The 26,149-nt window shown below is 41.2% G+C and overlaps 1 pseudogene; it reads right to left on the reverse strand.

Moving 5' to 3' along the window:
• Nucleotides 1-9,443: 9,443 nt before the first annotated feature.
• On the reverse strand, nt 9,444-10,313 carry LOC131920165 (exosome complex component RRP46-like; annotated as a pseudogene).
• Nucleotides 10,314-26,149: the final 15,836 nt, after the last annotated feature.

A 26,149-nucleotide genomic window follows, 5' to 3' on the forward strand; every position in this document is an offset into this window, starting at 1 on the left:
CCTGTCTGCCTGCCTGCCTGTCTGCCTGTCTGCCTGCCTGCCTGTCTGCCTGCCTGCCTGTCTGCCTGTCTGCCTGCCTGCCTGTCTGCCTGCCTGTCTGCCTGTCTGCCTGCCTGTCTGCCTGCCTCCCTGCCTGCCTGCCTGCCTGTCTGCCTGTCTGCCTGCCTGCCTGTCTGCCTGTCTGCCTGCCTGCCTGTCTGCCTGTCTGCCTGCCTGCCTGTCTGCCTGTCTGCCTGTCTGCCTGCCTGCCTGTCTGCCTGTCTGCCTGCCTGCCTGTCTGTCTGTCTGTCTGTCTGCCTGTCTGCCCGCCCACAGGAAAGTGAGCCTTCATCATTAGTTTGACACACAGCAGAAGAGGCAGAGGGAGTGGTGACAGCTAAACGCTACCACAAGTCAAGTCCAAAAAGATGAATGTAAATTCTTCCCCATAATTCACTCAACTCATTGGTACTTAGAACGTGCCACCAGTGGTCTTTCTTCTGAATCACATTTTGATGAATGTTCAAGGACTTTCTGAAGAGCGGCTTCAAAACACAGATGTGAAGAGAAACTAAGCTAAATTTTGACATCAGATAAATCTACTAACATGATTTATTGTTTTAATCGATGAGAGTTTATGAAACAATCTTCAATAAAAATCAGCATTGGTTCTCTTATTGATTGATACATGGGGAATTTTCTTACTGTGTATAAATGTGCACAAACCATCTTCATGATGTATACTTAAAAAGTATTCAAGCACCTACCATAAAAGTCTCCATTTCCTGTTAGTATTGTGGTGGAATTCCATTTTAGGCACAGAAACGTGAAATAGATAATGTGAAAAGGATGAAATGACACAGGGATTGCAAGGTAAACCTGGCTGTATTCACAGATAATATTCATGTCCATAAAAAAAGTTCTAAGAGAATCTACAGCTATAAGAACTAATTGATAAGCTCAGCCAGGCAAACAAACAGGAAATCAATAGTTATTTATACCTCTAATCACCAGTACTAAACTAAGAGGATATGTTAATAAATAGAAGAATTTATAGTAGCATAAAATATAAGTAGTTTAAGAATAAATCTAATAAATGTGTATGATCTTTAAGGAGAAAATTATAGAGCTGATTGAAAGACTTTGCAAAAGACCAAGATAACCAGGGAGACATATTACATCAATAAAAAGGAAGACCACATTGTAAAGTTATCAATTCCTCCAGCTACTTTTCAGGGTTGAAATTAATTTCTGTCAAACCCCAATAGGGTTTTAATGGATCTCAACTGTGTTACTCTAAATTTTATTTGGAAGTGCAAAGATTCAGAAAAGTGAAGAAACTGATGAAGAAGGGACAAGAGGCCCCACTCCTGTCTAACGCATACCAGGGATCATTAAGAGCTATAGTGACTAAAGCAGAATGGGCCAGAATAGGGTGGACATCATGTGCCAGTGGAGGAAAATCTCAAAAGAAATTAGCAATATTTGATTCATAGTGGGGGTGGCACTGCCTTCTGAAAGACCGTAGTGTGACTGGGAACAAGAAAATACCCATGTGGGGATAAAATTACCTCAACCTGCACAAAACTGATCCACATGGATGAAAAATAATAAAGAAATAAATATTTTAAAATACAGTAGATAAGCTTACAACCTTTCAAAGTGAAGTGTTTGTTGACCATCAAAACATGTTTACTTCACCCTCTGCCCTGGAGGTGGAGTTCTCTGCAGTCAGGGTGTAAATGTAGATGGGGGTTGACAGTTGAGGACAGCCTTCTGGCAGCATCCTAGCAACTAGGGGTGAGGGTGGAGTCCCAATGGAGGGCAAAGGAGGGATGTGTGGCTCAAAGTCTACCAGAGGGGACAGCACAGCTATCAGACATAAGGAAATCTCTACTTAATATTCACTGTGGCTTTGGGTCTATACTACTTCTGGCTTCACTCCTTCAGTGATGGCATACCATCTATCTTTCCTACAGCAGAATCTGGACCAGCCCTGATATGTGTCAGCCGCTTGTATAGGCTTCCTTCCAACTAGCTCTACCTTAGAATTCTCACATTGCCATTTGGCATACTTCAAGCTTGGGAGAAACTCTTAGAGCATGACAATGGAGACTGGATTTTGGCAGGCTCTATATCTCTTTCGGTGACCATGCTCACTAAGTCCTTTGCATTTCCCCGTCACCATACTGGCATTGGTGCCAATGGTTTATCTCTCCTCTTCTTTTTCTCATTCTGTGCCGACTGGAGAGTAAGGCTATACAGTTAGGAAGCACAGTAGTCATGGAACAATGGTCTAATTTTAAAGCATGCTAATTCTCTAGAATGTTTTTAAAATAAGATCTACTCTTATCTAAGGAGGAAGCATCTAAAATGTTTATTTACAAATGGCTCTTTAATCCTAAAAAAGTATATTAAAGTAAAATTATTAGGTCCTAGAAGCATGTAGGTTTTTAATTCCCAAACATGAATCTGTAAACAGACATCAGGTTTGAGTCTCTAAAGGTATTCCCAAATAAGCTGTGACAAATTCCAAGGGAAAGACACTAGCCTTGCTTCACTCCCAAGTCAAAAAGCTGAAAGTATTAGTAATAGTTTCAAAGTGCCCTGAGCCTCAGGGCTTACAAGGTGGCTCACTAGGAAAAGGAGCTTGGCTTGAATTCAATCCTTAGGTCCTACCCGGCGGAAGGGGAGAATAGACTCCCCAAACTGCCCTCTGACCTCCACACATGTATTATGCATACATGCACAGGTACACAGAGAGAGAGAGAATGATCATGGTCTTGAGTGTGCTACAGTGTCAATTATTCAGTGTGCATTTCCATGAGGGACTCATGCATGGACTTAAGTCAAGTTAGTGGTACCCAAGAAACCAGCACGGGCTAAAGGGGGAAAGAAGGTATGAAAAAGTGTCATTCTACCATTCCACTTGAACTAGAAACATTTTTTATAAGTAGGTTATGGGTGAGTAGTTTGTCCTTTGGCTCAATGCATCTAGAGAAGCAGATAAACTCTTCAATTAGTAAAATCAGCCAAGGAGATGATTCAGGGCACCGTTGAACAGATCTACTCTCAGCCAGCATACAAGATGAAGTGTGTCGCATACCATTAGCAGCTCAGAGCCACCTTGGTCCTTGCAGAGAGAATAAATTTAGCAAAACAAAGAAGCCAGAGATATATTTCCTGCTTATTCTACTATACATCATCACTGCTCTCCTCTAGAGAAGACAGCGAATGCTGAAGTTCTGAGCCAAGGCCAAATCCATCTGTGTTGTGAGCACAGTCAACACCAGTCTCAGGAGAATATGCCAGCATTGTTATCAATATAGCACAAAGGAATTAGACATTGCATTCACTTGATAGGCACTTGCTTTCCTATCTGGCTACATAGAAAAACAAGATAAGATTTTAAAAATTTTAATGATTTCTTTTATTTTAGATTTATTTTCCAAAGTCTGTGTATCTCTGTGGGTGTATGTATGCGTGGTGTGTGTGTGTGTGTGTGTGTGTGTGTGTGTGTGTGTGTGTGTATACCAATGAGCGCCAGAAGAGGGTATTGGATCCCCTGAAGCTGAAATCACAGATGTTTTTAAACTGCCCGACATGGGTGCTAAGAACTGAATACAGCAAGCACTTTGAACCTATGATCCCCACTAACTGACATTTTAAACACAGTTTGATCACAATTTTCCACCACTACTGTCTTTTCATCTCCTCTAAGCAACTGACTCCCGTCCTATCACCTTCCACAACTAAAGCCAGGTTTTTATTCTCTCATGCCTGCAAAGAGCTCCAATAATCCTGAGGCCAGAAAGACTGCTCAGTGAATATGTTGCTCTTCCAGAGGACTGGAATTCCCAGCACTCAATCAGGCAGCTCGCAACTGCCTATAACCCCAAGGCCAGGAAATCTGACACCCTCTTCTGGCCTCTAAGAACACCTACACACATTTCACACACACACACACACACACACACACACACACACACACACACGCACGCACACGCACACACACTCATTAAATAAATAGTAAGAAAAAGAAATTCTATAATCCCAAAGACTTACATTCACAAAGCAAATATCCTGTTTTCCTGGTAGAGGACATAAATTCCAAAATCTATAGTTTTTTTTTTTTTAATCTGCCATGATGCCTAGAATAATTTTGTGTGGTTCACAGATAGTATTGTGTTTACCAAACAATAAAATCGTGTTCTAGCTGTTTAATTATGAAGTAATAAACATTCACATGATGATCAATTGTTTAACAGGTGTTTTTCCCAAAACACTTCATACTCACATGAGTGACCAGAACTAATTTTTTTATTTTTATCTGCTAAGTTCCAGATTCAAGTCACAAGCTGCTGTTGAGCAAATAGCCCAAAATTAAAAGCACGTCATTTCCTGGCTTAAATGTCCCCAGGAGAAACCCTGAGACAAAGCTGGAGGACACATTACTTCAAGGGTATTGAGTCCAGGAAACAATGGGGAAGTATTAAGAAAGGGGGGCAGGTGAGGAGACAGTGAAGTGACCACTGTTACAGAGACTGTCACTCTCCAACCGTTCTACTGGAAACTCCAGGAGCCACGGTAAAGCCTGTGCAGTATTACCTTCACCTCAGAAGAGACCCATCCATTCCCAGGGGTCACTCTGTGAGAGCAGCTGAGGCAAACGAAAGTCTAATTTTCTAGTACCCCCATTTGCTTAGACTTAGGGAAAGGAAGCTTTGCTATCCTATTATCTGGAGACAGCTTATACAAATAGATTTAAAAAAAAATAAAGTAAGACAAACCACAAAAGTGCAGTTCTGCTCTGTAGTGTTACTCAGTAAAAGTCAAGGTCATATGCAGGTAAGGAACACCAATGTAGCTGGCACCTAGATCTGGCTAAAAGCAGACCTCCAGACCATCTCATTTGTTCTTTGAAAGCAACTGGGCAGACAGCCATCCACACTATTTGCTGTGGGATGGTCTGTATGTCAAGTGTGTTGCTGATTGGTCAGTAAATAAATCACTGATTGGCCATTGGCTAGGCAGGAAGTATAGGTGGGACAAGGAAAAGAATTCTGGGAAGTGGAAGGCAGAGAGAGAGAGACACTGCCAGCCGCCATCAGGACAAGGAAGATGTAAAGTACCGGTAAGCCACAAGTCATGTGGCAAAGTAAAGATTAATAGAAATGGGCTAAATATAAGAGTAAGAGCTAGACAATGACAGGCCTGAGCTAATGGCCAAGCAGTTTAAATAATATAAGAGTTTGTGTGTTTATTTTATAAGTGGGCTCTGGGACTGGCAGGACTTGGTGGCGGGAGCTGGAGAAAAATTCTCCAGCAACAAATGGCGTCCAACGTGGGGCAAGAGTCTCCACCTAAAAACGGAGAAAAAAGATTCTAAAACGGAGCTAAAAACAGCTCCTAGTTGTCTCTTTTAAGCTAGCGGCAGCCTGCATGTTTGAGCTACTATGGCGGGTTCCTGGCGTGCATGCTCAACCTGCCGCCGAATGGCGGGAATGAGGCCCCTGCAAGTGGCACATTAAGCTGTGTGGTGGATTTAGCCTTTGCTAGTACAAAACAAAAAAAGAGGTTTCTGGGCTACACGCTACTTTGGTAAAAGTGTAGACCCACTATTTCTGAGAGTTACGGCTCCCAGAGCTGGCAGAAAGCGGACCACGGCCATGTTGGGAAGCTGAAGTGGGCGGAGCCAGCAGCCACTGCGCCGTTTCAGGCTTAGAATGCTGCAGTTTAAAAGGAATAGGCTCAAGCTAATATAAAAAAATAAGCCACGTAAAGATGACTACCACACAGAGAATCTGGATTATGTTCTCTTTGATATTCGTAACTGCAGAAAAACATTTGATTATAAAAGCTGTTGAGTTATGCCAAAATGTATATTTTAAAGGTACCTTGACTTCAAAATTTGGATATAAGGATATGTTGCTTTGGAAAAGAGTCTCTGCTTTTGTTTCCACAGAAAGCCAGAGACTATGGATTTGTTCCAGATTAAGATACATCAGGTTTGACCAGCCAAGACCCCCTGAAAGGTCTCCAATGACACCATGGCCCAGATGATTCAACATCCAGAATGGTTTCAAATCAACTGGCTCAGATATACAGCCTCACGGACTACTCCATGATCCTAAAATTTTCTTTCTGTCTCCAGAAGATACAGCGCCCCCCTCCAGCAGGAAGTAGTAAGAGAAGCTACGCCCAAATTCCCAAATATACCAAGCTCGCTTTAGAGATGGAATTGGCTCACTCCCCCTCTAAACCCAGACATACTGCTCAAAAAAAAAAAAAATGGTTAAGAGATTCTTATGTCCCAAATCAGAAGAGCCCTCTGGTGTGGGACAGAGAAAAAACAATATTTTTATTTAAATCAGGTTGATTATAAATACAATCTCTTTCTAAAACAAAAAGGGGGATAGTTTAGATATGATAGGATGAAAGGGTAGATTAATGAACCTACTTTTAAAGAGTAACAACTTGTTTAAAATGTTTTACATTGCTATAGATTTTAGTTTATTGATACAAGTTTAAACTTAATTTTGTTATACTGTATATATATTTCTATTCTTGTTTGAGGTATTATGTTTATGTAACTCATTTAAAATTATAATGGATAATTAAAAAATAGATTAATAATTAGTCATCTATGATAATCATATTTGTAGCCATGTTAGTTAAGTCTTCTAGGTATACATAGTTATATTTCAGATAGATAGGTAGTCTTCAAACACTTCAAAGACCTACAGAATATGGCATTTAAAATGTTTTAAAAATTTAGACTTTCTGGACAGTGAGACATGTCTGCTCCTGACAGCACCGATTTACTTCAGAGAGGAGGATGGGCATCGAAGACACTCCATACGGAGTTTATCTTCACCTTGACAAAAATAGCCATTTGGGCAAGAAACTGTTCTTGCCTGGACTGCCTGATCAACTGGACATGCAGGACCCATACAAAGGTGACCACTGAACTTTGCTTGACAAAATGGTCCTTCAGGTTCCTGCTTTGCAGAGAAAACTGCCAGACATTCTACAGGACACAGAGAAAAGTGAATAAGAGACTCTAGGCCTGTGGGCTGAAGACAGATGCCCCAACTTTACAAGAGAACTTTGAATGACTGTCCAGGCTGCCAGCTGTCTCTGTTTACCCTACAAGACTCCTAAAAGTTGCTTATATCCTTCTCCATTTCTCAGGTAGTAGTATATCCTTCTGAGGTCTTTGATGTGGTTAAAGACTAGATACTTACAATTTTCCTTAGTTATAATAAAAGATAAGTTAGATATAAAACCTTAAACTTACAAATAGAAGATAGATAGGATCTCTTCTTTAATATTGTAACTGTAATTCTTGCTTGATAATTGTTTTGTTATATGTAATTTTACTATGTTAAAGTTAAAACCTTCCTTTTTAAGAAAAGAAAAGGGGAAGTGCTGTGGGATGGTCTGTATGTCAAGTGTGTTGCTGATTGGTCAGTAAATAAATCACTGATTGGCCATTGGCTAGGCAGGAAGTATAGGTGGGACAAGGAAAAGAATTCTGGAAAGTGGAAGGCGGAGAGAGAGAGACACTGCCAGCCGCCATCAGGACAAGGAAGATGTAAAGTACCGGTAAGCCACAAGTCATGTGGCAAAGTAAAGATTAATAGAAATGGGCTAAATATAAGAGTAAGAGCTAGACAATGACAGGCCTGAGCTAATGGCCAAGCAGTTTAAATAATATAAGAGTTTGTGTGTTTATTTTATAAGTGGGCTCTGGGACTGGCAGGACTTGGTGGCGGGAGCTGGAGAAAAATTCTCCAGCAACAACTATTGGTCTTATTATGATGTGAGAGTGCTCTTATAAAGTGAGGATCATTGTTTCTCACAGTATCAAGCTAAGCAACCAAGAAGATGGCATCTTTTCTATGAGGAAGGGACCATGAAGTGTCCTTACAAAACAAGTTAGGGATTTGGTGATCAACAACTCAGCCCATTAACACTGTTTCTCTAATTATATAGCTGGTAAATATGAAAGTCAGTGTTGGCTCAGTTTTATTTTCTTTTTACAGATAACATCAATTTAAAAATCTACCACCACCACCCACACACACACAAAAAAAATATGTACCCATGTTTGAAAAAGAGAAAGGAAATAGAATGTGCTTTTAAGAAACTTAAAACCTAAGGCTTTGATTCTCATGACTCTTTAGTTAATGGCATAAATATGAAGGCTCATTAAGGAAGACATTAAATCCTGGGTGACTTTGAATAGGCATTGCATATACATGTGCGCGCGCTTACTTTAAAAAACCTGTTCAACTTCAGCATATGTGAAAGCTGTTTACATTCCACTTGCATGTCTTCCCTATGATCATGGAAACTGAGCCTGATGAGAATTGGGAAGAGGTGGAGAAGCACACAGACCTGTCCACAGCTGGCCCCACAGTGCTAGTGTGCAGTGTTACAGTAAGCATTCAGAAACTGGCTTCCCAAGGGTGAATGGCCACAGCCATCAGTCATTAAGGGGTCCACAAGAGTATCTTTGCCGACAGCCTAGGACAGATTTGCCAGCTTCAATAGCCTCAGGATCACCTGGAGACGTTAAATTACAGGCTTCCAGTCCTTTCTCAGAGGAATTTCAGGGATGAATATGTATGATGGTCTTCCTTGATGCTTCCTCCTTCAAGCTTCACCTATTTTACTTGGTCCAAGAGGAGCAACAGAGCCTACATTACCAAGCAGGGCTGAGTTTCGCTTTGGAAGATCCTTAAGTTCAGGATTTTTGTTGTTTGTTTTCGTCTCAAACCATTTTTTATTGTAATATACATGCTGTGGGATGATGTTCTGTATGCTGTGAATATGTGTTGCTCTGATTGGCCAGTAGTCAGGCAGGAAGTATAGGCAGGGTAAGTAGACGAGGAGAATTCTGGGAAGAGGAAGAGCTAAGTAAGTGGTCACCAGCCAGGCACAGAGGAAGCAAGATGTCAATGCAGAACTGAGAAAAGGTATCAAGCCACATGGCTAAAGATAGATAAGAATTATGGGTTAATTTAAGTGTAAGAGCTAGTCAGTAATAAGCTGAGCTAATGGCCAAGCAGTTATAACTAATATAAGCCTCTGTGTGTTTACTTTGGTCTGAGTGGCTGTGGAACTGGGCAGGACACAGGAAAACTTCCAACTACATACACATTAAGAAATTTCAAAATCACAATATAAACATTACAACATAGAATGAAGAATTTCTTCTTTATGACACAAAACGCAACCTAGCAATAAAAACAAACTATTTTTCTCTTCCTGAAAATGCAAATAGAATAGTTTGATGAGAATGAGAGAATTTTGAATACACATCAACTAAATTTATCATTCAGAAAGTTTTATCATAATTCATTGTTCTGGTTGTGTTTTTTTTTTTTTTTTTTTCAGTCAACACAGGTGAGCTCCCTTTAATGGTGTCCTGTTGAGGCGAGGGTTGTGACCAGGCTTGGAAATGTCCCTAAGCCTCCTCCCCAGTCTGGTACAGGAGCCCCTGCTGCTGTAGGACTGGAAGCCACATGGGCACAGAGATTGGTAAACTGGGGTGCTGGCCTGTGGCAGCTGGAGGCAGTGGGCGTGGTGGCGGGCGCCCTGCCCTGTCTTGTCTCAGCTCTTGGAGTAGCACCTCTGCAGTGATTCCTGGTAGAAGCGGAAGATGTGGTGTGAGGCGGCCTGGGCAGCAGCCAGGCACTGCTGGAGCTCGGCATCAGAATAGAGGCCCTTGGTGGTGGACATCAGCAGCTTCTGCTCCACACTGTCCAGAGCAAAGGTCAGGATGGCCCCAGGCCTCCTTTTCTTGCTTGGTTGTGGGGTCCAGCACAAGATTGCCATCAGAGTCTAGGGCACAGCTGACCCCACAGAAAAGAGCCCACATGGGCACACCTGCGTCCACCAATGCCATGCAGGCAGCATTCAGGCAACAGGCCAAGAGAGAGCCAGCATCGCTCACCACCTGCAGCACCACCGTGATTGAGGTGCGGGGGTGCAGGGCTCCCAGAACCACGGCTTCACATGTATTCCTGATCAGCTGCTCCCGGCTCTTCTCCGCCACGCCAGGCAGCCCAATCTTCGGCCTTAGGATCACTTCGAGTGTGGCCTTGTTGAAGATTTCTTTGCTGACCTTCACCTCAGCCGGCCCTTACACTCCAGCCAAGACAGAGGTGTCACCTTGCAGAAAAGAAGCAGACTCATCCGGCCGGGACAGTAGGTTCTGTTCACAAGCAAAATGCCGGAGGCTGCAGACTGGATTTCGAGGGTTGGACTCTGTTCCGGTGTCAGTACTTGCCTCGGCATCTGCACGCTTAGTTACCTCCATAGCCGCCGACCCTGGTTGTGTTTTTACTAGCAAAATATTTAACACCCAAGTGGCAAGCCATTCATAGAAACTCTGGTATCAGTGTCAGAAGAAAAACCAACAAACAAACAAAAAAAGGTTTAAAAGTGGTACAAGGGCCAGAGAGATGGCTCAGTGGGCAAAGGTATTTTCCACCAAGCCTGAGTACCTGAATTTGTCTCCTGAGTTAAGTCAGTGGGACCCACAAGGTAGATGATGAGAGCAGACTTCAGAAAGTTGTGTTCTGACCTCTACTCACACCCATATGAATGCACAAGCACATACACGTACACATATAAATTAATGTAATTTTTTAAAGTTACAAGAGCCATTTAGGGTTGTAGACCAATACATCACAGAAAGAATATAAATAAAGGCTTGTGATTGCATATGCATACAGTCCAAAGAGTCTGTCAGTATCCAAAGTATTTTCTTGCTGTATTAGTAATAGATTTGAAGGATATATTCTCTAGGGCCATACATAAATAGATTTAAGGAGCAGATTAAATTGAATCCTAGATGAAAATGTTTGTTTTAAAGAATTCATCAAAATGTATTTCACATTTATGCATGAAATGCTACATGACCTTATATGAAAATATCACAAAGTCTTTCTCTACAATTTACTAAATGCCCAAGAAGCAAAAATTTTAAATATATAAGATTAATATTCCATGTTCATCACAGATCTTTTGAACATGCATCTCTCTACACAGTTAGCCATACACAAAATGTCTACTTCATTATGGACCATGAAGAACTAAGGTACTGACAACTATACGTTGTACTACATTAATAACACTTTTACCCACAGGTATGTCATTGTTACGTGTATAAAAAAAAAACTGAGCTTTTGGTTATCTACATAATGTTAGAATGTAAATTATCTTCCCTTATTAGTACATCAAACAACAAAACCAGCCATAAAGCAGACTGAAAACATTAAACATTTTAAATAGGTGAATTTTAATCATCTAATTTCTATAGAAAAAAATATAACAAATGGATGTTCCAGTTAATGTAACTTATAAGCTTTGAAAGGTTCTGGTCTTACCTCGTGACTATCCAGTACTTAGTATGCAAATCAGAATTTTGGAGTTATTTAAATTGTTCCAAATTCTAGCATCGTTGTACCAGTTAGAGAAAGAGAAAGCTTATGGTAAATCTAGAGGTAAGCATTTAATGAGAGTCAAAGATTTTGTTTCCTTTCAAACATTCTTCTCCCCAACATTGGAAACAATGATATTTCTGATGTTAAAGTTGTTACTGTGGAAATACTGTACCTGCAAAGGCACACAGTCTCAATAATTGGAAAGAAGACCTCTCATGTTTATTAATGAGCTGTTTTCAATAGCAGCAGATAGGTATAAAACACCACCATTTGTATTATTTGACCATTTTGTTAGCTTCCTATCATTGTGAGAACATCAACTTAGAGAAGAGTTGGGTCTATGAGGGCAGAGAGAATTAATAGAGGAGAAATCTGGGAGGAGAGAAGAGAGAAGGAAAGAGAGAACAAGGAGAGAAGGACATCAGGGGCTAGCCACTCAGCTACATAGCAAGCCACAAAGTAAGAAACAAAGAAAGGTATACAGGAATAGAAAAGGGAAAGCCCAGAGGCAAAAGGTAGATGGGATGAATTAAGAAAAGCTGGCAAGAAACTAAGCCAAGCTAAGACCAGGTGTTCATAATTAAGAATAAGCCTCTATGTGTGCTTTATTTAGGAGCTGGGTGGCAGGCCCCACCAAAAAAGAGCAAAAACAATAACAAGTCCACTTAATCATTGAGCCATCTCTCCAGCCCCAACAAAAGAAGAGATATGTTTGTCTCACAATATCAAAGCTTCCAATTCAGGTGTAGGTTTCAGAGTCGCTGTGGTAGTGTGCCTGCTTAAGAGTAGCACAGCATGGCGGAAGCACCACAAAGGAGATATTCACTTCACAGTGGCCAGCAAGCCAGGGAGTGCAAGAGGAAGGGCCCTGGTTGGCTCCAATATCCCTCCAAGAGCACATCCTGAGTGACCTAGCTTCTTTCCAGAGGACCCCAAACTATCCACCATTGCCCTACAGCAGTATTGGATGCAAAGGAAGGCTGATTTAACACATAAGCCTTTGGGGACATTTAAGATCCAAACAACCACAACACCCACAAATAAAACACTTTTTAAATAATCTGGCAGCTGGCATATACACACATACAAACACAAACACACATATATAATGTGTATAGTGTGTGTGCATGTATACATGTGTGTATATATATGTAGGTGTAATTGAAATAAATTCACTAAACAGTATTTGATCTTATAGATGGCATACATCCTGAATTGTTCTGTTTATTTTATTCTACTCCACTTTTTCATGTTCAAACTCAACAAAGAGACTTTATATCCATAGTAAATTCGATATCAGTTCTTTGAAAAATAATATGAAACAAAACAGCAAATAAAATGAAGTATTTTCACTGAAAAAATGATATTTTTGTAACCTGCAATGTTAACATAAAAAAAAAATCACTAGAGTTACAACAACACTGAGAATCAGTTACAAACTCCAATGAGATTAGCCAGTCACAAGGGGACAGTAGGTTGAAACACCCTCACTCTATTCTCTAAGACGAAGAAGGAGGCTTAGACAAAGATATCTTAATATAGATAGACCCAGGCCAGTTTCAAGCTCCCAGAAATGATGGCACCAGCCCCAGAAACTTAAAACTACAAAGTCAGGAAGAGCCATCTGGTAACAACTAATTAACAAAAGAGTGCCCCAAATGCCGGACAAAAGCCAGGCCATTTGGTGTAGACTGATTAACCATGGGATGTCCCAACACTGGAAATGGCACTTCTCAACTCTGGAGATGGGCTGTAAAAGTTCTAACAGAGCAAACGGACAAACCAAAATAAGGTAACATGGAGGCCTGGGAAGATTTAGCCAATTAGAATTGTACCCGTACCAACTCTCCCACAACCTAGAGGGACTCGTGGTTTCTGCCTTTAAAAAGCCAGCCTCACAAACAGAGAGCAACTCCTCCCTGCCTCGCTGTGACCAGTAGGTGCTTGAGACAAGCTCCCTGCCAGGCTTGCACTGTGTTGCACCTACAATAAACCTTGCTGTTGCGTTCTGGACATCCTTGGTCTTTGGTGGTCTCTCTGGGGATGACTTGGGCCTAACAGGTGAGTGAAGCTGGAGTTCACTATGATGAAGCTTGAGTGGGCTGAGCCATCTATCACCTGTCAGTCACGGTCTTCATGGAAAATATCTCACTGCTCCCACCCCTGACCTTGCGGCAGCAGAAACAGGAAGTGGCAACGTAGATTGCTACCTCACTTCCTAAAAATAAAATAAGGAAAGAGTCCTTCTATTAATATGTAATAATTTCCACAAATAATGATTTCCAGTTGTAAAAGTAACATGACTAAATATTTGAACACACAGAAGGATGGGAATCTGAGGAGAGTTATGACTGGGAGGGTGCGAAGGGGAAATGACCAGGGTCTGACTCCTCACAACTCTTGGGAAGTGAATGACAGAAACATTTTTCTCCCTCGTAGCGTTTTTAGACATGGAGTGATATTCATCACAAGTGCTATGGGCCAGATACTCACCCAGTGTAGAAGACACACTAATGAACAAAACAGAACTGCCAGCTGAAAGTAGTTGGTATTCTCATTTCAGAAGCTAGGTTGAGCCTTGTTGTGAGCCCACAGCCCTTTCAAGGGCGCCTGCAACTGAGCTTACTAGGCATTCCAAGTGTGGAAGCCTAAGGAAGCCTGGGACAATTAAGGGACTGTTGGTGAGTCTGTGGATTTAAACCAAGATCGCTTTCCCCCAAGGGTCTCCTAACCTTCTAACTCAAAAACTTAAAATAAATTTATTGGCACTGGGTCTTTGGCTTTGTCCAGTGAGTCCAACTCATTGTAGTCATACTAACTGTTTAAGAAAATGAACTAATGTGACTTCACAGTGAGCTTGTGGAGTTTAATTCCTGCCAAGCAGGCAGACCACCTAGGTATGTGTAGATTCATCTTCAGTTCCAGATTCAAGAGTTCACTCTTTCCGTTTATGGCTGCTTTACAGACTTTGTGTGATCAGGTAAGTTTGTGCTCTAAGGAAAACTCATGGAAGGTCTATTACCTATGTGTGTTTACATTTAAAACTGTCCAACTACGTCCTTTATATGTGGATATCAGATTGGCGGATAGAATATTCTCTGGTCAGTCTTTTCCCCGTGTCTTTTTAATCTGGTGGTTAGATCATGGCCATCTCTCAAAGGTTATCTTAAAGAAAGTGCTGTGTGCCTCCAGGAGTCACAGGGATGACTTTGTCTCAGCAAAACTCCAACCTCAGAATGCAAACACCTTTTAAATGAAGATGAACAGAAAGGCTGAGTCTCTGAGATCTGCTGAAAGAAAACACAAAATAAAAAGAGCACAAAAATGGGAACTTGACAAAAAGAATAGTGTTGGTGCATCTGTTTGTGTTCAGTAATTTGTGTGTCTGTGCATGTTCATGGGTATAAGTGCAGGTGTGTGTGTGCGTGTGTGTGTGTGTGTGTGTGTGTATGTATATGCATCTGTATGAATGTATTGTAAGTTTTCTGTGTGTAATTGTGTATGTGAGTATTTATTGTGTATGAGTATCTGTGTCTGAATGTGCATGGAGGAATATGTATGAATGCATGTATGCAAGTGTGTGAGTGTGTATGCATGTGTATATGTGCATATATGTGTGTACATATGTTATGTGCTTATATATGTGCAACTGTGTAAATTATATGTAATGTGTGTCTACAGGTGACTTCTGGTTTAGATTGTTCATCTATCATCATCTTTTGACACAATGTAATTAGAATATTTTACAGGGCTCTGTTCCTGAACCCTTCTTTGTAAAATACTTCTTAGAAATAACACATCATAATTGTTCTTTAAAAAAGCTTTTATACATAGAGTTATTTTTTTCTTGCAGAAATATGGATAAAAGGCTAAGGAGTGTGCTGTGCTTTACAGCCTCATAAAATTTCCACAGACACAGAAGCATTATATATACAGCATCGTTAATGATGGACCCTCAGTTCTGGAACACTTTCAAGAGTTGACAATATTTTTCATAGTTAACTAAGAGGCCCCTAAATCTCTATCTGGACCTGCCATAGATGCATCTGAAGATCTAGGGATACCAATGCATTATTCAACCATCACCTCAGCTGGAGTTATCAGTGTCCACACAGTCTGCTCACTTGGAAGATTAGTGATCATCTGGGAGATACAAAATTTTATTGAAGAATGATTAAATAGAAATATGTACATATCCAGAGTATACAACCTGATGAGTTTATATACTTAAGTATGAAATATGTCCATAAGTATGCCCTGATTAACTCCCACCAGCATCTATGCCACCATCCTGTGTATCACTCTACAGGTGCCCTCTGTGCTCTTGGATCATCCTCACCTCTTTGCTATTATTGTAAAAACAGGGGCGAACTTTAGGACTGTCTTAGGGTTTCTATTGCTGTGAAGAGACACCATGACCAAGGCAACTCTTATAAGGGAAAGTATTTAATTCAGGTGTCAGCTTACAGTTTCAGAGGTTTAGTCCATTATCATCATAGTGGAAAGCAAGACAGCATGCAGGCAGGCATAGTGCTGACGAGGAAACTGAGGGTTCTTACATCTTGATCCATAGACAACAGGAAGTAGTCTGTCTCACTGGGCATGGCTTGAGCATATATGAGACCTCAAAGTCCTCCTCTACAGTGACAGACTTCCTCCACCGAGACCACACCTACTCCAACAAGGCCACACCTCCTAATAGTGCTACTCCCTTTGGGGGCCACTTTCTTTCAAACCACTACATTCTACTCCCTGGCCCCTAAAGGCTTATAGCCATATCATAATGCAAAAATACATTCAGTCCAACTTCAAAAGTCCTCATTGTCTATAACAGTCCCAAACTTATTTAAAAGTCTAAAGTTCAAAGTCTTTCCTGAGATTCATGCAATCTCTTAACTGTAATAATCTGTAAAATCAAAATCCAACAGTAGATCACATGCATCCAACACATAATGGCACAGGATACATTTCCATTCAAAAACATAGGGAAGGGAGCATAGTGAGGAAATACTGGACCAAAGAAAGATGGAAAACCAGCTGGGCAAACTCCAAACTCTGCATCTCCATGTCTGATATCAAAGCAGTCTTCAGATCTCCAACTCCTTTCAGCTTTGTTGACTTGACATACTTCTTTCTCTTGAGCTGGTTCTACTCCTGTTTGCAGCTCTCCTTGGCAGGAATCCCACAGCTCCAGCATAGCCAACATCTTGGAGTGTCCAAGGCAATCCAGGCTTCACCCTCACAGCTTCACGCCATACCTTTTCTAGGCCTCCCTTCAGAGACACCCCTGACACATGCCTGGCCTCAGCAGTTTTCCTTAGTTGTGGAGGCAAATTCCATAACCCCTTTGTTCTATTCTTAACTCCAGAACCAAGTGGCTAATGCTGCCTAGTACTGCTGCTTACTGGGGCTGGATCATGGCTCCCTCATTCAATAACATTTTCACCAACTTTCTGTTTTCAATTGTTTCCTTCACTGCCTGTACTGACTGGTTTTGTGTGTCAACTTGACACAAGCTAGAATTATCAGAGAAGAAGGAGCCTCAGTTGATGAAATTCCTCCAGGAGATCTAGCTGTAAGGCATTTTCTCATTTAGTGATCAATAGAGAAGGACCTAGCCCACGGTGGGTGGTGCAATCTCTGTGCTGATGGTCCTGGGTTCTATAAGAAGGCAGGCTGAACAAGCCATGGGAAGCAAGACAGTAAGAAGCTCCTCTCCATGGTCTCTGCACAAGCTCCTGCCTCCAGGTCCCAGCCTGTTTGAGTTCCTGTGGTAACTTCTTCCAATGGTGTACTATGATCTGGAAGCGTAGGCCAAAAAAAGCCTTTCCTCCCCAACTTGATTTTTAGTCACAGTGTTTCATCACAGAAATAGAAACCCTAACTAAGACACTGCCTAAGCTTAGCTGTCCTGGAACTGGATCTACAGACCAGGCTGTCTTTCAACTCAGAGATTTTTCAATTACATCTGTCTTTGATGGTTACCTTCACTGCCTAAGCTTAGCTATTCTGGAACTTGCTCTGTAGACTAGGTTGGCCTCAAACCCAACCTCTGCCTTCTGAGTGCTGGGATTAAAAGCATGCACCACCAAACCCAGCTCTAAGGTTTTCTTTAGTTCCTTTTCACAATTTGGAAAGTTAGCTGGATGGATCTTGTTCTCAGTTCACTACTCCCTTTATTTCATTTCTTAATCTGTTTATCTTCTTGAATACAGGACTTAGCTCCATTCCACTTTCTGGTGCTCTTTTTCTCCTCAAATATTTTTTCTTGCTCAGCTTGGACTTTTTCTTTGTATTCCTTCATTAGCATTAACACTAGTAACAACACAACAGAGTCTATACTAGGCTGTTTTGAAGTTTCCTCTGCCAAGGGAATTGATCCAAAACTATTCACTTTTTCCTCAGGCAAACTTTTTGGACAAAAGCAAAAAGTGGCCACATTCTTCACCAACATACCACAAAACCAGTCTCTAGACCACATACTAACATTCTTCTCCACTAAAAGCTTTTGATCCAGGCACCCACAGTTCAAATCACACTCAGCACCACTGTCTTCCATGCTCCTACTACTATGGCCAGTTAAGCATCACTTAGTTAAAGTGTTCGACTGATTTTCTAATCCACAGTCCCACAGTCCATATTCTTTTAAACAAAAGCATAGCCAGGCATATCACAGCAATATCCCAGTCCCTAGTACCAACTTCTCTGTGAGATAGGATTTCTATTGTTGTAAAGAGACACCATGACCATGGCAACTCTTATAAAGGACATTTAATTGAGACAGTGGCTTAGAGTTTCAGAGGTTTAGTCCATTGTCATCATGAAGTACCACATGCTTTTGGCAATGACAATGAGTTTAATCATCATTTCTGCACAAAGTAGCTCAATACAATAGCTGCTGATATGCTTGCTACCTGGTTATTGCAGCCCCCTTTATCCTTTAGGGCCTTTGCCAGCACATTTAAGAGGCCAAATCTGAGGTCACTATGCAGTACCAACTACTAGTAATATGTGTGCATTTTCAGACAATTAATCAATATGAAGAATCATTCACTAGGTAAAGATAATGCAATCTTTTTTTTTTTGCTTTTTTTTTGAAACAGGGTTTCTTTGAGTAGCCTTGGCTGCCTTGGAACTCTCACTGTAGACCAGGCTGACCTTAAACTCAGAGATTTGCCTCCCTTTGCCTCCCAAGTGCTGGGATTAAAGATGTGCACCACCGTGCCCAGCTGAAAATATTGCACATTTTACAAGTATTGTTCTAAACTTTGTAGATTAGTTGTACATGGCATATCTAGGGGGAAATTACTCTATCAATCCATCAAACATTTCATAAAGGGATTGTCAGTAACAAACAAAAGAGAAAACCAAAGGGCTATGTCAGTTCATCTTGCTTTTAAATAGAATGATGTAGGATAGAGATACACAATTACTTCTTTGCTAGAATAACACAAAGATCTTGATCTTCTGGTCAGAAAATTTCCTCTGACTTCATTGTTCACTGTCTTTCAGAATCACTGCATGACAAGATGTCAGTGTTAAAGATAAACTCCAATTTAAAATAATCAAGACAAAATTTATTTACATTTTACTCCACAATAAAATATACATATCATTCTATAAAGCTGCTACTGGTTTATAGAGACCTATATATAGTCCAGTGTTCTGCTTGTTTACATGTGTTCTTGTGGTGGTTTGAAAGAAAATGGTCCCAAAAGGAGTGCCAATATTAGGAGGTGTGGCCTTGCTGGAGTAGGTGTGGCCTTGTTGGAGGAAGTGTGTCACTGTGGAGGTAGGCTTTGAGGTCTCATATATAATCAAGTCATGTCCAGTGAGACAAACCACTTCCTGTTGTTTATGGGTCAAGATGTAAGAACCCTTAGCTCCTTCTCCAGCACCATGTCTACCTGCATGCTTCCTGACATCAATATCTGCTCTTTGCCTACCCCTGAATTCACCATTACTATCATGGCCATATCCAATATATTAGTCAGGGTTCTCTAAAGGAATAGAATGAACACACACATACACACACACACACACACACACACACACACACACACACACACACACGACTTAGTAAAGTGACTTATAGTCTATAGTCCAGCTAGTTCAACAATGGCTGTCTCCTAATGGAAACCCAAGGTTCAGTTCACAAGGCTGGGTGTCTCAGCTGCTCCAGTCTACGTTGGAATCCTAATGAAAGAGGCTCTAATACCAACAAAGGAATGTCTCAGAATCAGGATAGGATAGACGAACTTGCCAAAAAGAGTGAGAGTGAGCAGATAATCAGTAAGTTTCCATCTTCTGTGTCTTTTTCTATCAGCTGCTACCAGAAGACGTGGCCCAGATTTAGGGTGGGTCTGCACATCTCAAATGATCTAATCAAAAGAGTCCCTCAGAAGTGTTCCCAGCTGCTTGGGTTTTATTTGATTTCATATGCAGTCAAGTCAAAAACCAAGATTAGCCATCACATCTGGTGATCCATCCAGACTGGAAACCTGAAGGGCTTCTCTGTGCTTTCTGAATGGAAACAGTGCTGATTGACTGGGCACATCTGTAAATAGTTGCTGTCTTTTCTGATGACTACATTATTGGTACTTGCTAACTGTAAATGTACAACTCTAAGCAGGCACATGTCCCAACATGAGTATTGACAAACTAGGCATAGACATTATGGGTGGCTCAAGGCTCAAGCTTGATCATTGGAAACTGACTGAAGCTCACAGAAAAAAATGTTAATGGATAAAAATTTCCTGTTAGCACAGCATGTCCTTTTACAGGAGTCACAACACTTCAAAATCCCGTGTGAAGATTTCTGAAAATTGGTAAGTGATCTTTCATACATAGAGCCTGTACTGGCTGGTTTTATGTGTCAACTTGACACAAGCTAGAGTCATCACAGAGGGAGGAGCCTCAGTTGAGGAAATGCCTCCAAGAGATCCAGCTGTAAGGCATTTTCTCATTTAGTGATGAATGGGCGAGGGCCCAGTCTATGGTGCTGTTGGTCCTGGGTTCTATATGAAGGTAGGCTGAGCAAGCAATGGGAAGCAAGCCAGTAAGCAGCACCCCTCCATGACCTCCGCATCAGCTCCTGCCTCCAGGATCCTGCCCTGTTTAATTAAGTTCCTGTCCTGAATTCCTTAAGTGATGAACAGCAATACTGAAGCATAAGCCAAATAAACCTTTTCCTCACCAACATGCATTTTTGGTCATGGTGTTTCATCATAGCAATAGAAACCCTAACTAAGACAGAGCCCTTGGGAAGAATCAAAGAAAATCTCTCATCCTTTCATGGACCATTGATGTAGAAATCCCCAGAGTTTCTTCACTTTTCCACACCACAGTGTCTCTGTCAGGGAAACAAAATGAATTCATGTGGAAGGATCCTATTTTTAAAAATGTTGGAAGGAAGGTCCAATAAATGTGTGTGTGTGTGTGTGTGTGTTCATTCATCCACAAAGCAGAATATCTCAGCAGGGCTGGGAAGGCGGGAACAGGGCTGTGTTCCAGTAACCAGACATTGTCTGCAGCTGTTCCCAGCATTGCTTTCTATGCTGTTTTTCCTGATAACTTGCTAAAGGTAAGTCTGTCCTTGCTATGAAGTGCTCGTCACACAGAACTGCCTGGTTATACCATAGTAATTTATGGTTTTATGCCATTTTCTCCATGGAGATCCTTGGGGACTAAATCTGGAGCACAAATACAGACTGAAAAATTCTATCTGTGAGAACAATAGCTACTTCCTGTTAAACCCCTACCAGTCACCTGGCACCAGTATCTTCTTTTTATTTCCTGAATCTCATTTACTGTCCAAGACAACCCCACGGAACAAAGCATTCCCTTTTCCAACAATGAGACAGACCCTCAGCCAGTCCCACAGACACACTTAGGATCTTACTGGTTTATAAACCCCAAACTCATGTTTTTAATAGTTTTGCCTCCTCATTCTGTGGTCACAGAATTATATAGTTAATTGGTGACCAGAATATTATGAAAGATGTTTCCAGAGATGGGAGAGTATCTGTCAGTCCAGGGGATTATGGAAGTTAATTGTTTAAGAAAGTAGTTTCTTATGATGAAGCCAACAAGACATGAAGCCCCCTTCATTAGAGTGGGTTCCACTGTGATCCCAGAGGTAGAATGCTGTCTTCATTAACCAGCCTTTCTTGATAGTTTATGTGCTCACTGTACTCCCCTGGGAAGCATCACCCACAAAGGTCACCTTCAGATACGGTGGTCCAACCCTAAACCAGAAAACAATAATTAATTAGACACTTGACACACGGACCACTGTTGCTAGTGCCCTGGTACAAAAGAGAAGTGATGTTTTTAAACTTCTGTTTAATAACTTATGAGCCTTCTTTATGAAATAAAGATAATAATTGTGACTGGGTCTGAGATTGCTGTGGGGATTAGATGAGTTACTATAGGTGCATACACTAGACTGTCAAACTGCAAAGAAGTGCTCAGAGGTACTATTTATTTCATTAATAATAGGTATTCCTGAACCTGTGAGTATTTGGAGAAGATAGCATGAGAAAAAAGTCATTGTGTCTGCCTTCAAAAACTTTTTTACTGTTCTTGTGAGTCATGTGTGCTTCTGTAAAATGGTCAATCTCCCTTATTCACATTTTCCACAGCACACTGAAGCTCTACAACTATGACAAATCATAGTTCTTCTGTTCCAGTCCATCATATTTGGAAGGAAGAGAAAAATAAATTTTCATGCCAAGTAGATGGCTAATCTTGGTTGTCATCCTGACTAGGTCTGGAATTAACTGAAAAGCAACCTGTTAGGCACCCCTGTGAGGGTCCTTCCTGACCCAATTGAAGCAGGAAGACACACTCTAAATGTGTCATCTCAAATGAAAGGCCATAAAAGAAGGAAAGCTTTGCTTTTTGCCTATTTGTTGCTGCCACTGCTGCATTCTTTTCCTGATATTAGAACCAGTTCTTTGGCCTTCTAATGTAGACTGATGACCAGCAGCTTTCCAAGAATCCTCCAGGCCTTCAGTGCCAGATGGGGTCTGCTGACATGTCCAGACTCATGGACTGAGAAACCACGAGATTCTCAACCTCTCCAGTGTGACTCAGGCATTGTCCTACCTAAACATTATCAAGTAAGAAAACTTAATAAATTACCTCTTAATATATATTCATCCTATTGATTCTATTCCTCTAAAGGATCCTGTCTAATGCCCCAAGATGCACTGAGGCAGTGACTAGATACTAATTTCCTAATCATTTTATCTGAAGCTCTGTCTTCCAAAGTACCAGCAAATACAGGTGCAATACCTATTTCAGTGCAAATATTGATTAACTTTTACAATCAACTCCTCAATTTTACTCACTACATTTTAGATTGTTGGCAGCCTCACTCTGCTAGAGTCTACATTTACAACAGTGAATATGTAGATAATATCTACCATCAAAGACAACTCCGCCAGGCACCATTACCCTAGAGAGAAAGCAAGTTTATCAAAAGTTTGAAGTCTCTTGGGGAGGAAGTTCCAAAGTTAAGTCTCTAGGGCACCAGCTCAGACTCTCAGATGACTCAACATAAGCAAGGAGTCCTCTGCATTTAGGCAATTATGGATTTTATGTACAAAAGATCATTGCCTATGCTGTTCTCATGAACTGACCATTTTTTACTGCCCTTGCTAAAGCAGTGTATGTCACTCAGTTGTCAAGCCAAGTCTACCACAACTGTTTAGACTAAATGAATGTCCCAGTTACTGTACTATTATTGTGAAGAGACATCATGACTGAGGCAACTCTTAAAAGGAAGCATTTAACTGGGGGCTTGCTTGCCATTTCAGGTTAATCTGTGACCATAGCAGGATGCAGACAGGAATGGCACTGGAACAGTAGCTGAGAGCTTTACATCCTGATCCAGAGGTAGCAGGCAGAGTGAGAAAGACACTCCGCCTGGCATGGGCTTTTGAAACCTCAAAGCCTACACCCAGTGGCACATCTCTTGCAACAAGGCCACACCCCATAATCCTTCTCAAACAGCTTCACCAACTGGGGAACAAACTATTGGAGCCTATGAGGGCATTCTCATTCAAACCACCACAGTAAAATAGTAGGAATGCTAGAAAGAAAATCTGTGTGATTTGCATTGTTATTATACAATACCTGACAGTAAAAACTTAAATGAGAATACAATTTTTTTTTTTAAGCTTACAGATTCAAAGAGCTTAGTCTGTCCTGGCTGGCTCCATTGTTTCTGGGTCTTTGATAAAGCAGAGCATCATGGAGCCACATGCATGCTCCAGAAGCCACTCCCTTATAACACACAGTAGAGATAAGACACCTTCAATGACCCACCCTCAGTGACTTGCTTCTTCCACCAAGCCCCACCTCTGAAGGTTTCTAGAAACCCAAAACAGCACCACCAGCTAGGGAGTAGGTTTTAAAGCTTGAGCCTGAGGGGGACTTTTGATATTCAACACCTAATATTCAATTTACATGTTAGTGTAAGCTGGGGGAGGGGGATGCTGGGTCTTTTGATTTGAGTCTTTATGACCAAGGACACCAACTCTGAGTTTCATGAGTTTGTGTGACCTTGATAAACTACAATCCCACAAAACTCCAGCTTTTGAGGTAATAAAATGCAAGTGCATATTGTTGTGAGAAGAAAAGAAATAAACTGCTGTGTGAAAAGCTCTTGCCTAGGTGCCCGGTCTGCTAGTGTCACCTGGATGAGAAAAGCAGAAAGCCAGTCAGCTGATACATAGGAAATTGTTTAAATATGCTGCTCCTCAGTGTCAGCTGCAATCCCCTTCTCTCACCTTTGTTATAAGGATCAAGTATGGCTAAATATATATAAAGTATCTTACCAGTTTTCAAATAACCTGAATAACTTTTCAATAGTCTTACCTTTTCAATTATTGTCCACAACTTATTTAAATTGCGACCATAAAAATGATGCACATGAAAGAGTTGTGCTGACATGAGATGGGTCACCTGAATGTATGCTCTTTATTGTGCTTTCTTACACAGGACATTTTCTAGGTGGTGCATGCACTTAGCCGTCCTCTGATGACAAGGAGAAGAGCCAAATTAAACAAGTATGTTCCCAGGGTCTAGGGTATACACCCCTTTCCCCCAGACTTGAAGTCTGAAGACTTTCCAGTAAGAAAAAGAGTCAGTAATCCTTGGTCAGCCTTCTTCTGCATGTTTAAAATCACAAATTCAGCTTGACATTTTCTGCTTATTTTTCTCCCAGAGTTAGAGCTCATGGGTGAGTTGGACAATCGTTGTAAATGGCACCTGAGCCATTTATTGCTGGGAGTGTGGGGCTACAGGAAAATGAGAGAGCTGCACAGGCCGAGATGCCAACTAATGTTTTTGTTCCTCTTTTCTTTTTTTTAAAAGAAAACAGAATGTGAATAAGTCCCAGATACCAAATGTCATTGTTGCAAGTAGCACATCCACGTGAAATTTTAAGCGTGTTAATTAGTATACAGGCTGATGTCTTATATCCCTGAAGGAAAAAGGATGAGTGAAAAAGAAAAGTCTTTCAAAGTTAGGAAGCAGAATGAACAGTACCAAAGTCAGCTCTGTAACTTCATTGACTACTTAGAAACTCATTCCAGAGTAGGAATGCTATGAGGACTGGAAGTCATGCAAAGATCCTCTGAAGCAAAAGGATGCATATGTATGGCTCCATTAGAAGTAAGAGAAGTTACTACAAACTGCACAATATGTTGTGGCTTTAAATTTACCCTTTAAAGAGCAGATTTAGAGATGTACTGCACTTTTAGATGAAGGGAAGCTGTTAAGAATACTGGAATCAACCAATATTTAAGATATTTATTTAAGAGTTATTTTACTTATATTTATGTATATGTTTGAGTATGTGCCGTGTGTGTAGGTGTCCTTTGAAGTCAGAAGAAGGCATCAGATTCCCTAAAACTAGAGTTACAGGTCATTTGAGCCATTTGACATGGGTGTTGGGAACTGAACTTAGGTCTTCTGGAAGAGAAGCAAGCACTCTTTACCAATGAGTCATCTCTCCACCTCCTCTTTAGGATATTTTTATTAAAGCTATTTCTTCCTTTCGTCCTCAGGAACTCACCTTCAAGGCTTTTCACTTGGATGTGTGATTATTTGCCTGGCATGAAGTATCTCAATCCACTTACTTGTCTATTCACCAACATTTATTCATCTATCCATCAACCCACCATTTATTCATCCATTCATCTGTATGTACATTATTCATTTTCTTCTAACACACATCAGTAAGTGCTAGAGATGGACCAAATCCAAATGCTAACATATATCCCCTCTCCAGTAACCTTCCTGGTATTTGTCATTATAAACAGCTTAAATAGCTAGACTCTATGGTTGAAATTTGGTTGAGAAAGCTGGAATTTTTATGAGACTATTTGAGTTACCCATCCGTTTCATAGCACATACTGTATTTCCAATTCTAAATGTGTTTCTCTGCCCCGGCCAGCGGGGTGTCAACGGGGGGGGGGGGGGGGGGGGGGGCGACCCATCTGCGGGAGAGAATGAAAGGGATGGGGGAGACACAAAAGGAAGACAGCAAGACAGTATGTTCTGATCAAGCTGCAAATTTTATTCTCCTCAGCAAGGCTTACATAGCATGGGAGGGGGAGGGGGCAGGAAGGAGGGAAGGGATACACAACGTGCTGTACATGCAGGTGAAGAGGGGGCGTGCAGGTGAAGGACTACATGCA

The sequence above is a fragment of the Peromyscus eremicus genome, chromosome 9 (genome assembly GCF_949786415.1).
Source record: "Peromyscus eremicus chromosome 9, PerEre_H2_v1, whole genome shotgun sequence".
Lineage (NCBI taxonomy): Eukaryota > Metazoa > Chordata > Mammalia > Rodentia > Cricetidae > Peromyscus > Peromyscus eremicus.